Source organism: Onychomys torridus, chromosome 6 (genome assembly GCF_903995425.1).
Source record: "Onychomys torridus chromosome 6, mOncTor1.1, whole genome shotgun sequence".
In the NCBI taxonomy this organism is placed as follows: Eukaryota; Metazoa; Chordata; class Mammalia; order Rodentia; family Cricetidae; genus Onychomys; species Onychomys torridus.
In genome coordinates, this window is record NC_050448.1 from 36,931,638 (window position 1) to 36,943,671 (window position 12,034).

The following is a 12,034-nucleotide window of genomic DNA, read 5'->3' on the forward strand; positions in this document are numbered from 1 at the left end:
GAGGCGGGACTTCCGCTCGCCCGCTGTTGTCCCTTCTCCGACTCGCTTGGGTAGGGGCTCGGTGAGGATCTCAGTCATGAAGTCCGGGTAGCGACTTCTCCCGGGTGCCCGCGAGCCTGGGTTCCGGGGTCGGACTTCAGGTAAGAGCCCGTGTGGCTCAGCAGTGGTGGGCGGGGGTTGTCCTCGGGCCTGGCCGGGAGAACACACCCCCTCCAGCCTGGGTGGGGTGGCCCGCGGTGAGGACTTGGATGGCCCCTTGGCTGAGTGCTGTGACGGTATAGGCCCGTGCGGGAGACCAGTCGACAGCACCCCATGCTGGGTGCGCGTAGGTGAGAAGTTGTCGGGTTATGGATTTTGTTTCCCACGTTGCCTTCCAGAGGTGCCTGTGGCCTGGAAAGGTACTTGGAAGTCTTCCTTTGGTCCAGCAGTTGCCTCTTAAGTCTTAGGTGAAAATCCGCGGGGAGCTGTTTGGTCTTTGAAAAAAAAAAAAATGAAGAAGAAAAAAAATGCGATCGCTCGCTTCCTTCCTTTCTCACCGCCTCCCCCTTCCTTCCCTAAAAGCTCAGCTTTCAGGCATCAACATGACCTTGTTAGGGCTACACACCACTTTTTTTTTTTTTTCCTCGCAATCTCGAAGTCCGAACTTTGGCAAGGACGCTTATGAATTGATCTGTCCCTAAGAGGAAAACAACTTTGGTAGCCTGTGCTGCATGCTTGCCTTTGGTAAATTGCTCTGCTTTTTGTCTTAATCTGGCAGGAGTTAATTTCCATAACTCCCGTTTTATTCTCAGTTTCAGCACCGTGGGCAGCTGCTATGGGCTGATGTCCGCCCCAAAGCTGCCTGGGAGTTACTGTTGGCTGCCAGTGATGCAGCAGTTAGAGGGGAGACTGCATTTCTTTAGGCAGTGACTAGGAGACGGTTGCACTTTCTGATACAGCACAGTAAAGTGGTCGTGCCCCCAAAAAGCCAGTAGAAACAGGTCATTTAAAGATTTAGGGAAGAGCTTATGAGAGTTCAATCAGTCATGGGGTCATGATTTATTTATTTGAGACAGGATCCCTCTAGGTAGCACAGACTGACCTCAAACTTGCCATTCTTGTCACAGACTACTGAGTACTGGAATTACTGGGCCATCAAGCCTTGTTTAAAGACAGTTTTTAATGGGTCAAAAAGATAACTCCATTTCAGAGGAACACAGCTGGACTTGAGTGTGCAGGGCCACAGGGATTCATTAATTGATTTTTTTTTTTTAAATTTATGGAGAAAGTCAATTTCAGTTTCAGGTTTTGTTTTGTTTTGTTTCTTAAATGTGTGTCAAGAGGAAGTTGTAAAAGGTATTATGGTAGATTGCAGGAAAAACAAATGCTTCAAAAGCCTGGAGTTGCACATTTGGGACTCAAACTAGACTTAACATCAATAAATACAGAAAGGGCTGGTGAGATGTTTCAGTGAGTAGTAGAGCTTGCTGTGTAAGCCCAATGACCTGAATTAGATTTCCAGAACCCACACAGATGTGGAAGGGGAGAACTGACTCCACAGAGTTGACCTCTGCCCTCCACATGAACCCTATAGTGTGTGCCTTTCCTCCCAAGTCATATACAGACAATAAGTAAAAGTGAAAAAAAAAGAAAAAAAATGGGAAACTTGTGAAGATTAAGTGAAATCAAACACGTCTGTTATGTAGTTAAGCTTCATTGAATTGGTTGTATAGAACCACAGTTGTGTTTCTGTACAGAATGACAGTTGTGCTAACATGTGTGTGTGTGCTTTTCTCTGCCTTACTTGAAGTCAGCATGTCTTGATATACAGTATAAACCATGTGTGTAAAAACCATGGTTAGGGAAGTTGACTATGGAAGGGTTTGGGGTTAACTTTTCATTTATCCTTGTTATTTCTTTAAGGATTTTGCAGGACCCTTAATGCTAGCATGCTGCTTACTTCCTTTGCTGTTTCTACATCTGAGACTAACAGGTTTTATATCAGCTTTCAGGCACTCATTTCAGCAAAGTGAGGGTAGAATAGGGGTTCGATTCTAGGGGTAGGTTTATAGTGATAAGCAAGACTCTTTATGTTTTGTAGTTTTTATTATGAATAGGTATTAACTGGCTTGATGAAATATTATGGTATACTTATGTTAACATTAACTAAAAATAGTTGGATTTTAAAATAAAATGACTTTGGACATTTTAAAATTAGGAATTAATAATGTATAGCTGAAAGCAAATGAGTAGGTGAAAATAGTGATTTACACTGTTGACTTGTGGTGCTGGCATGGTGGTTTCCTGTGACATGACAAGAGGAAGGCAGTTCGTGAGCACTGTTCAGTTTCTCAGAAGAAACAGAATTAGTAGACGTGTGAGTTCATTTTAATAAAGTATGGTGATGAACGGTGGTTTTAAATTCATATATTCTGTAGCTAATTATTGAACACATATACAGCATAGAATTAAGCTTTTATGAAGATTTAGCATTGCACAAAGATTAAGTTGCGAAGAATGAAAGAATATGATTACTAGTGTCAAAATTTGTATGTCATAGTATACAAATAGCAAAACATAATAGCTAGTGTTATTGGCTATGGGTCCAATAGATTTACTTTGTATTATCACATATAGATCTCAGATTCATTAGTGTGGTAGCTAGTGCAGTTATGACAGAATTGGTTTTTTTTGTGTGTACACATACAGTCACGGTGCACATGTAGAGGCTGAGGACTACTTGTGGGAATTGCTTTTCTCAGGTGATGTGGGATCCAGGGATCAAATTCATGTCTTCATGATTGGCAGCAAATGTTTTTGCCCTCTGAACTGTCTTGCTGGCCCAAATATACCTTTAACATTAAAAAATATTATTATTATTTTAGGTAGTGGTGGGGATCTCACTATGTAGACTTGGCTGGCCTAGAACTTGCTACATAGACTGAGCTACCCTTAGACTCACAGAACTCTACCTACCTTTGCCTCCCTCCCTAGTGCAGGGATTAAAGGCATGTGCCATCTTGTCTGGCTAAATTATTTTAACTCATATGGATATATTCTTTTTCATTTTTGTGTATGTGTGTTTGTGTGAGTATATGCCACATACGTGTAGGTGACCATGGAGGCCAGAAGAAGGTGTTGGATACACTGAGGCTTGAGTTAAAGTGGCTGTGAGCCACCAGATGTAGGTGCTAGGAACCGAACTCAGGTCGTATGGAAGAGCAGGAAGCACAGCTGAGCTATCTCCTCAGTGCCCACTTCTTGCTCCCTTCCCCCCTCTCCCCCCAGACAGGGATTCTCTGTGTAGCTTTGTGCCTTTCCTGGATCTCACTCTGTAGACCAGGCTGGCCTCGAACTCAAAAAGATCCGCCTGCCTCTGCTTCCCCAGTGCTGGGATTAAAGGTGTGGGCCACGGCTGCTGCCACCACCACCCAGCTCAACCTTTTGTCCAGATGAGCAGCTAAGACATCAGCACGAGTTCCTGCATGTAGGACAGTAGATTGAATTTGACACCCACTGTCTAAAGCCTGTCGCTTTGTGTCACAGGGTAGGACTAAGAAGGTGGCTTAGTGGATACAGAGCATTTGGTGCATAGCATAAAGACTTTAGTTTAGATCCCTAGCACCCATGTGAAAGTCTGAGAGTGGTTCACACCTGTAACCTTAGCCTTGGGAGATGGTGGGAGACAGGAAGATGACTGGGGCTGGCTGGCCATCAGGCTAGCAAAAACCCCTGTCTCAAGGGTAAAAGACCCTGTCTCAAGGAAGTAAGTTGTAGAATTGTAGACTGGTAAAGGGCACCCAAAGTTCCTCTCTGGCCTTTTCAAGTATATGCACATATGTACACATGCATATACTACATACGTCATAATGCCCCTCCCCCATACAGTACTATTGAGTATTTTGAGTTTTTATTTGCTGGTGACTTTGGGTAGTTTGCTCTTAGCTCATAATGTTTGGGCACTGGGACAATTTATAAATCACTAGAGAGAATGTGTTTAGTGAATGATAAGCCTCAGTCTTGTTCTTACATTGAGGATGTTGTGGCTATCTGCATAATTGTTAGTAAACAGAAGAGAGTGGGAGACAACAGACCCCACGAGGACGTGATCAAAGCAAAAGTTTAGAGGAAGGAAAGTCAGAACATTTGCCAAGGTGTTATATGAAGGAGTAGGCTAATGAAGAGAAATGAGGAATGGCACAGATTGTGGAGACCCTCAAATGCCGGGTTAAGATTTGCGTTTGGTTTTTAGTTGAGACAAACCCCTCTTTTATGAACATTAGTTTGGGAACAGAAGTCCAGTGAAGTGAGGTGCGAGTTCCATGGGACTAAGGCAAATGTGAAGGTTGTAATAAAGGATAGGTTTGAAATGTTTTAAAGAACATTGGGAATTGACATAGCTTTGGGCAGATCTGGGGGGAATGTTGATGCTGTTAATGTAAATAAAGGATATTACAATGAACAAATTTTAGTGGAGTGATATTAGGGAGAGACTGAACGACAGAACAGATGTTCAGCATGTGAAAAGGTAAAATTGTTGGTTAAACGGTGCTGTTCGTGGCTGGCCATCGCCTGCGGCAGCCATGCCAACGGAGCAAGAGTGCTGGAGTCAGGAGCCATTTGTTGGTTAAGACAGTGGCACTGGTGGCTGGCTGCTGGCGGAGAGTGCTGGACAGAAGAGTCAGTGCGACATAGTTACCTTTTAGAGCTTTATTAGAGGGGGAGGGAGGGAGGGAGGGAGGGAGAGAGAGAGAGAGAGAGAGAGAGAGAGAGAGAGAGAGAGAGAGGGAGAGGGAGAGGGAGAGAGGGAGAGGGAGAGAGAGAGAGAGAGAGGCTGCGCGTGGAGGGAAGAGAGTGGAGTGGAAAGAGAAAAGGGACGCACAGAGGGCCCCCGGCTATTTAGGCTGGGACACCGTTGCAGGCTGATGACGTAATTAAGGACAGAATCCTTACAAAAATGGATACTGGAAACCCCGTGTTCCACGAGCAGAGGAGTGAGGTTGCACCATGAGGAAATTTGGGCACTGGAAATTGCTTAGCACTGAGAATTCCTCACTTAGTAAGAGTGCACTGATTGTTTTCCTGTAGCATGTTTTATTAGTGTTCTGGGCATCAGGAGGGAAAGTAGTGGGCAGGAAAAAGTGTGCAAACATACAAGGCTCCCATTTCTTTCTTTCTTTTTCTTTTTCTTTTTTTTTGGTTTTTCGAGAGAGGGTTTCTCTGTGTAGCTTTGCGCCTTTCCTGGAACTTGCTCTGCAGACCAGGCTGGCCTCGAACTCACAGAGATCCCATTTCTTAAGAACAGTAAATTGGAGACTAGAGATTCTCACACTAATATTGGAAGATGTTTTGATTTTTGTATTCTGCAAGACATTTAAACATGTGCACAGCAACGTTTCCATGTTGAGTCTTATTACCTCTTTGTTAATTAACTTGAATTGATTATTATGGTGATAATTTGATTTGTGCTGAATTGTGATTTTATTTGTATGTTAATAAATAAAGTTGCCTGGGGGTCAAGCCATTTAGCAGAAGTCAGGCAGTGGTAGCACATAACCTTAATTCGATCTTGTGTCAGGCAAAGTCTCTGTGTGTTCAAGGACACAGCCAGCATGGAGACACACACCTTTAATCCCAGTACCAACCACAGAGACCTGGAGGTCTGTGTAGACAGACTGTGACAAGGAAGTCATGTGATTGGGTTTAGAGCCAATGAGAACGCAGAACAGAATGGCAATAAAATGGCAGTCACAAGCTAACAGCTTCACTAGTGCTCTGACCTCTTGGGCTTTTAACTTTATTTGGCTCTGTGTTTCTCATTTAATAAGACTGTTTAGAATTACATCTACGGATTATTGCAAAATCCTTATTCAGAGATGGGGTGGGACTTTTCGGGACAACAAAGCGGGGGTGGGGGGGATGGGGGGGGGGGGGGGGGGCAAGTATAAAGAGTGTGCTCTGTTTCTACCCACGTTTGCACGGAGAGACCTTCAAAGGGTAAGAAGGCTACATGGGATGGTGGCAGAATCAATACAGATCTGTGACCAAATCCTGGTGCCTTCATTCTCTGGCTTCAGCATTCCCACTCTGCAATGATGAGAAGAGTGCTGATTTGCAGTTGTTTTGAAAATGAGTTACTATAGGAAAAGTGGTAGATGGCAACTGAGACATTTGTGTTATCATTACAATCCTAGCTAATGGACCTGGGGGAAGAAAGCAGGGACAATGTCTCAAAGCCCTCTTTAACATCGGAAAGGGCTCAGGACAAAGTAATATAGAAGGGCCTATACATTCTTTTTCCTTAGCAGATTTTCTAGGGCTTATGTGAAATTGCTTGATTTTTGAATTATGCTGTGAACTTAGTCACTGAATTACGTTTAGTTCTCTGATGTCATGTTAGGCCTGCATAAGAAGCCAGTTAAACAACGTGTTTGTTGATGAGCATGGAGAGAGAGTGGAAGGTCTGTATCCATGTCACCTCAGTAGAAAACATGACTTCAGCTCTGCTGCTTGCATTTCTTATTTTTTTGTCCAACATTCTTTCACCCAACAAATATCTCTTCAGTACCTTCTTTCTCATGCTCTAGGTGTTTAGTGAGCATCCCTTAACTTAAGGGATAGAAGCCCTGTCCTTCTGAAGCTTTTCTTTCTGTGGGAGAAATGGGTACCTTTTTATAGTGGTAATTTTTTTTTTTCCGAGACAGGTTTTCTCTGTGTAGTTTTGGTGCCTGTCCTGGATCTCACTCTGTAGACCAGGCTGGCCTTGAACTCACAGAGATCTGCCCGCTTCCACCTCCAAGTGCTGGGATTAAAGGCGTGTGTCACCACCACCCAGCAGTAATTAGATTTTTTATATTGCATGCTCAATTCATACTACGTAAGCAGATGAGACTAAGGATACCAGGTCCTAGTTGGTTGTGAAGAGCACTTTGAAGGAAGGAATCATATCTCTCTCTCTCTCTCTCTCTCTCTCTCTCTCTCTCTCTCTTTCTCTTTTGAGACAGGGTTTCTCTGTAGCTTTGCGCCTTTCCTGGAACTTACTCTGTAGCCCAGGTTGGCTTCTAACTCATAGAGGTCTGCCTGATTCTGCCTTGTGAGTGCTGGGATTAAAGGCATGTGCCACCACTGGGCGGTGGGATCAGGTCTTTCTTATGTCCATTCCTCCCAGTACACGCCATACAATGGCTTACCTTTTGAACAGTGCCAAGGGTTTTAAATATGTTGAGTGTTAAATTGTTCTGCCTCCAACTTTGCTTTTGTTATCCCGCTTAGACAAAATGTTTAAAGTCAGAAAACTCTTAATGCATGCAAATGTAAGGGTACATTAAATGTTTATGGTAGACAGGAGGAGGCTGTGCCAAGCAGGGACCAGGTTTTGAAGGAAATTTGTGCTGCACTGTGTGTGAAAGACCGTGCATTCACTAGGTGAACAAAGAGAAGGCTGCTGTGATATTTCTTGCTGACCAGTGGAAAGAAGGCTTTTGGAGACAAAAGCATCAACATTAAGGGAATCTGGCTGTTATTGTTCACTAGCAATAGCAATTTTTTACCTTCCAGTTAATTTTCTCATTGATAAGGTAATTGGATTTTTTCAGCTTAAAAATCAGCTTTTGTGATTCTTACAAAAATGTTGCATTAATATTTTGCTTTACTAACAGATAAAATAGGGCTGATAATAAATTTCTGTTGAATACTAATCAAGCAAAATAACTGCTTTTGGTTAACAAAATAGGTGTACGACTAGATTTTTACCAAATCCATGTTATGTTTTGATGCTATTTACTAATGACTGCTGTGTACCCTTTTAAATCAGGGAAAAATGTAGTTACTATATAATTGCCAGCACTTTATACTGAGGGAGCTGCAGTGCTTTATATTGAGCTTTAGTAGTAGGTCATAGTAGTTATTCATCTTTTTTATACAGTTGCATTATTTCCTGGTATGAGATGCTAGACATCAGAGAATGTCAGTCCCTAATTTGAGGAAGTTTAAAGACAAAGAATTCCTAACATGAGGGGGTAACAGAAGAATGAAGAACAGTTAGTTTGGTTACCTACAGGTGGTGCAGACAAAGAGCAGAAGGAGAGGCTTCTAGTAGACAGACTTATGTATAACACTAGGTTTCACTATGACATTTTATTCGTGTTTATTAATTTTTTTGTTTTGTTTTTTTGTTTTCTGTTTTTTGAGACAGGGCTTCTCTGTGTAGCTTTGTGCCTTTCCTGGATCTCTCTGTAGCCTAGGCTGGCCTTGAACTCAGAGATCCACCTGCCTCTGCCTCCCTAGTGCTGGGACTAAAGGCGTGCGCCAGCCACCGCCGCCCGGCTTAAATGTTTTGATCATATTCATTTACTGTTGTTCTGCCCTGTTCCTCCCACTCCTACTTGCTGAGACACTTTGTGTGTAACTTGGCTTCCTCAAGGTGAGACTGGAGGAAGACATGCTATACAATGATGATCATAGACCTTGAAGAAATCAGTCTTTTAACTGCAAAGCCTAAGAAACATTGTTAATATCATGCTTTTTTAAGGTTGTTGATAATCGTGAAACATATACACATTAAAACAAATATTCATAGCCACATTTATATAATTAAAAGAGCAGCAGATTTCAGGATAATTCTGTTTACTCATATATGAGGACTTCTGGTTGGGCTAAAGAATTTGAGAATAATTTCTAAGGAAGTTAGAAATGTGTTAATGTTTTGTGGCCTAAGTGTTGTCTAGTTCTAGTTCAGTTTTTAATGATTGAAATATCCACTGAAGCTTTGCAGAGGGAGTGAATCTCTGGGAAGGAACTGTACTGAGCTGATGAGATGAATATTTCCGAGTGAAGCCCCAAGAGGAAAAGCAGTCATTGAACGTTAGCTTTTCTTATATAAAGCACCTCATTGATGTTGAAGATTATCTGGTTACTGTCCTTGCAGTTTCCATGTTTGCCCGTTAGAAAGAGAGTGCTATATGCTCATGAATTACAAATGCTAATTGATTTGTTTTAGGGTAAAAATTGATATTCACCTAACAAAATTAACCATTTAAGAAATGAGACGGTAACATAGTGGGTAAGAGCACCTGCCCGGCGACATGAGGACCTGAGTTCGAATTTATGTAGCATCCACATCAAAAGCTGGGCAAGGCTGTGAATAAGGATCCTGAGAGCTTACTGGCTGGCCATTCTAGTTGCAATGGCAAGTGAGAGACCCGGTCTTACGGTAGGAAGTCATAGAGTGACGGAAGAACACATCCTTTATCCTCAGCTGGCCTCCACGCATGTGTGCACATGTTGCAGACCAGCACACTCACATGCACACACCATATTATATACTTACAATGCCTCCCTTCAAAAAGATCTAATCATTTAAAAAGTAGCAATTCAGTGACATATTTTCAATGTTTAGTTTTGAGATGTTTTACCACTTCAAAGTAAAAATCCTGTACCATTAGCAGCTACTTTTTTATTTTCTAATACCCTTTGCCATACCAACCACTAATTATTTCTCTTTTTATGCATTTACTTACTCTGGTATTTTGTATGGAATCAAATATTATATGATTATGACTTAGTGACATTCACTTAGTGACATGTAGTAACATGTACCCTCACTTTTTACTGCTAATATTCCTTTACAAACACAATTTTTCAGTATTGATGGCTATTTTGTGGGAGCCCACAAAGATTCCAACTTGTGGCTTGACTCAGGGTCAGAGAGTCAGAATTTATGTTCTTTTTCAAGGCTGTGTAATAGGGTACAAAGGCATGATTACCAGGTATCTTATACTTCAAGGCTTAATCACAAGATACTTTGCCTTGGAGTGTGGTTACCGGGTGTTTTGAAGGGTCTACACTTGGTTGTATATTGTGCTTAGATCTTGAAAGGGGGAGGTCTTTTGCTTCTTCCCTTGCTAGTGTATAAAAAGCCCATCAGAAATAAACTTGAGGGGCTGGAGAGATGGCTCAGAGGTTAAGAGCACTGGCTGCTCTTCCAGAGGTCCTGAGTTCAATTCCCAGCAACCACATGGTGGCTCACAACCATCTATAATGAGATCTGGTGCCTTCTTCTGGTGTGCAGGCATGCTTCCAGACAGAACACTATAAATAATAAATAAATCTTAAAAAAAATAAAAGAAATAAACTTGAGCCTGCTGGGTATTGACCCAGGGCCCTCTCGAAGCTATCCTGTGTCTGTATCTTTTGTCTTCATTTACTTCTAGATTTCCTATCTAGTATTTCTTAATTCCTCAACCCCTCTTCAAGGGACTTTTCAATAGGTTGGGGCTGGACCCCAACAATATTTGAATTGTTTTAACCCTTTGTCTGTTGTGTTTAGTGTTTCTGTTAGCATTCATCAATGAGGAATTAGGTACCAGTTTTCATTTCTTTAGTTATATCCCAAGAGTGGAATTGCTTATGGAAAGCCTGCGTCTAGGTTTTTTGAGAGCCTGCTTAACTGTTTCCACAGTCTATAGAATATTCTATATTTACATTGGCAGAGGGTGAGGGTACTCATTTCTCTATATCTTTGTAATACTTCCTATTTCGTGGTTTTTTTATTAGCCTGTTTGGTGTATGTATGTCTGGTTTATGCCTGTGTTTATGCATGTGTGTGAGAGTGAGTGTGTGTGATGCTGTGTCTTCCTTAGTCTCTTTCTGAGACATTAATTTCTGAGACAGTCTATAGCTCACTGGTTCAGCAGGCCAAGTTGGTCAGTAAGCACCAGGGTCCTCCTGTTTCTGTCCCCTCAGCACTGGGGTGACAATTGTGCACTACCATGGCCAATTGCCGAGGGCTGGGTGTCTGAACTTGGATCTTCATATTTGTGTGGAAAGGATCTACGGATCCTTCTCTAGCTTGCTATTTTTTGTCTTTAAAAAAAATTATTGCTGGGCGGTGGTGGAGCACGCCTTTAATCCCAGCAGTTGGGAGGCAGAGAGGCAGGCGGATCTCTGAGTTCGAGCCCAGCCTGGTCTACAAAGTCAGTTCCAGGAAAGGCACAAAGCTACACAGAAAAACCCTGTCTCGAAAAAAACCAAAAGAAAAAAAAAAGAGACTTGCCTGTTGTGGTGGCCCACACTGGTAAGATTTGTTGAAGGAGGCGGAGGCAGGAGGATCATGAGTTTGAGGCCAGCCCCCCCCCCAAAAAAAAAATTATTATTGTTATCCTTGTTAACTTTGTGAGTATGAAATGGTACCTACCTATGGTTTTTTTGGGTTTTTTTTTTGTTGTTTTTTTTTTTTGAGAGAAGGTCTCATGCCTTGAGCTTGCTATGTTGACCATGTTAGCCTCAAACTTAGATCTGTCAGCTTCCCAACTGCTGGAATTAAAGGTATGTGACACTATGCCAAGCCTTACTCATAGTTTTGGTTTATGTTGTGCTGACACCAATGACTTTGAGCACAAATCTTTTCATATACTTATTTGCCATTTGCACATTTTCATGAAGACTTTTTTAAGCTCTTTGACTCTTAAAAATTATCTTTTTGTTACTGATTTTTTTTTTTCTCCGAGACAGGGTTTCTCTGTGTACCTTTGCACCTTTCCTGGAACTCACTTGGTAGCCCAGGCTGGCTTCGAACTCAGAGTTCCACCTGGCTCTGCCTCCCGAGTGCTGTGCAGTGATTAAAGGCGTGAGCCACCACTGCCCAGCTTGTTACTGAATTTTTAAAAAATGCTTTATATGGCCAGGTAGTGGTGGAGCACACCTTTAATCCCAGCACTCAGGTGGTAGTGGCAGGCAGATCTCTGAGCTCAAGGTCAGACTGGTCTACAGAGCAAATTCCAGGACAGCCAAGGCTTCACAGAGAAACTCTGTCTCAAAAAAAAGGGGGGGGGGGAGATTAAATGTGTTGACATTTATTTTGTTTTTATTTTTGTGTGTATATGTGGGTCCCCTTGGAGGCTAGAAGAGGATGTTGGATCCTCTGGAGCTCCAGGCTGTGGGGAGCTGTCTGAGGTGGATATTGGGAACCTGGAACGGAACTGAGTCCCAGTGCTCTGAGAGAGCGATAAGTAGTCTTAACAACTGAGTCCCCTCTGCTGCTCCTTTCTGTACTTAT

The 12,034-nt window shown here is 42.4% G+C and overlaps 1 protein-coding gene across 1 annotated transcript in view; it reads left to right on the forward strand.

Moving 5' to 3' along the window:
* The window catches only part of Rnf13 (ring finger protein 13), a 69,021-nt gene continuing 56,987 nt past the window's right edge, over positions 1–12,034 (forward strand). The window contains exon 1 of the mRNA XM_036190800.1: positions 1–140. The gene's annotated coding sequence lies outside the window, so the exon portion shown is untranslated. The remainder of the gene's footprint in view (positions 141–12,034) is intronic.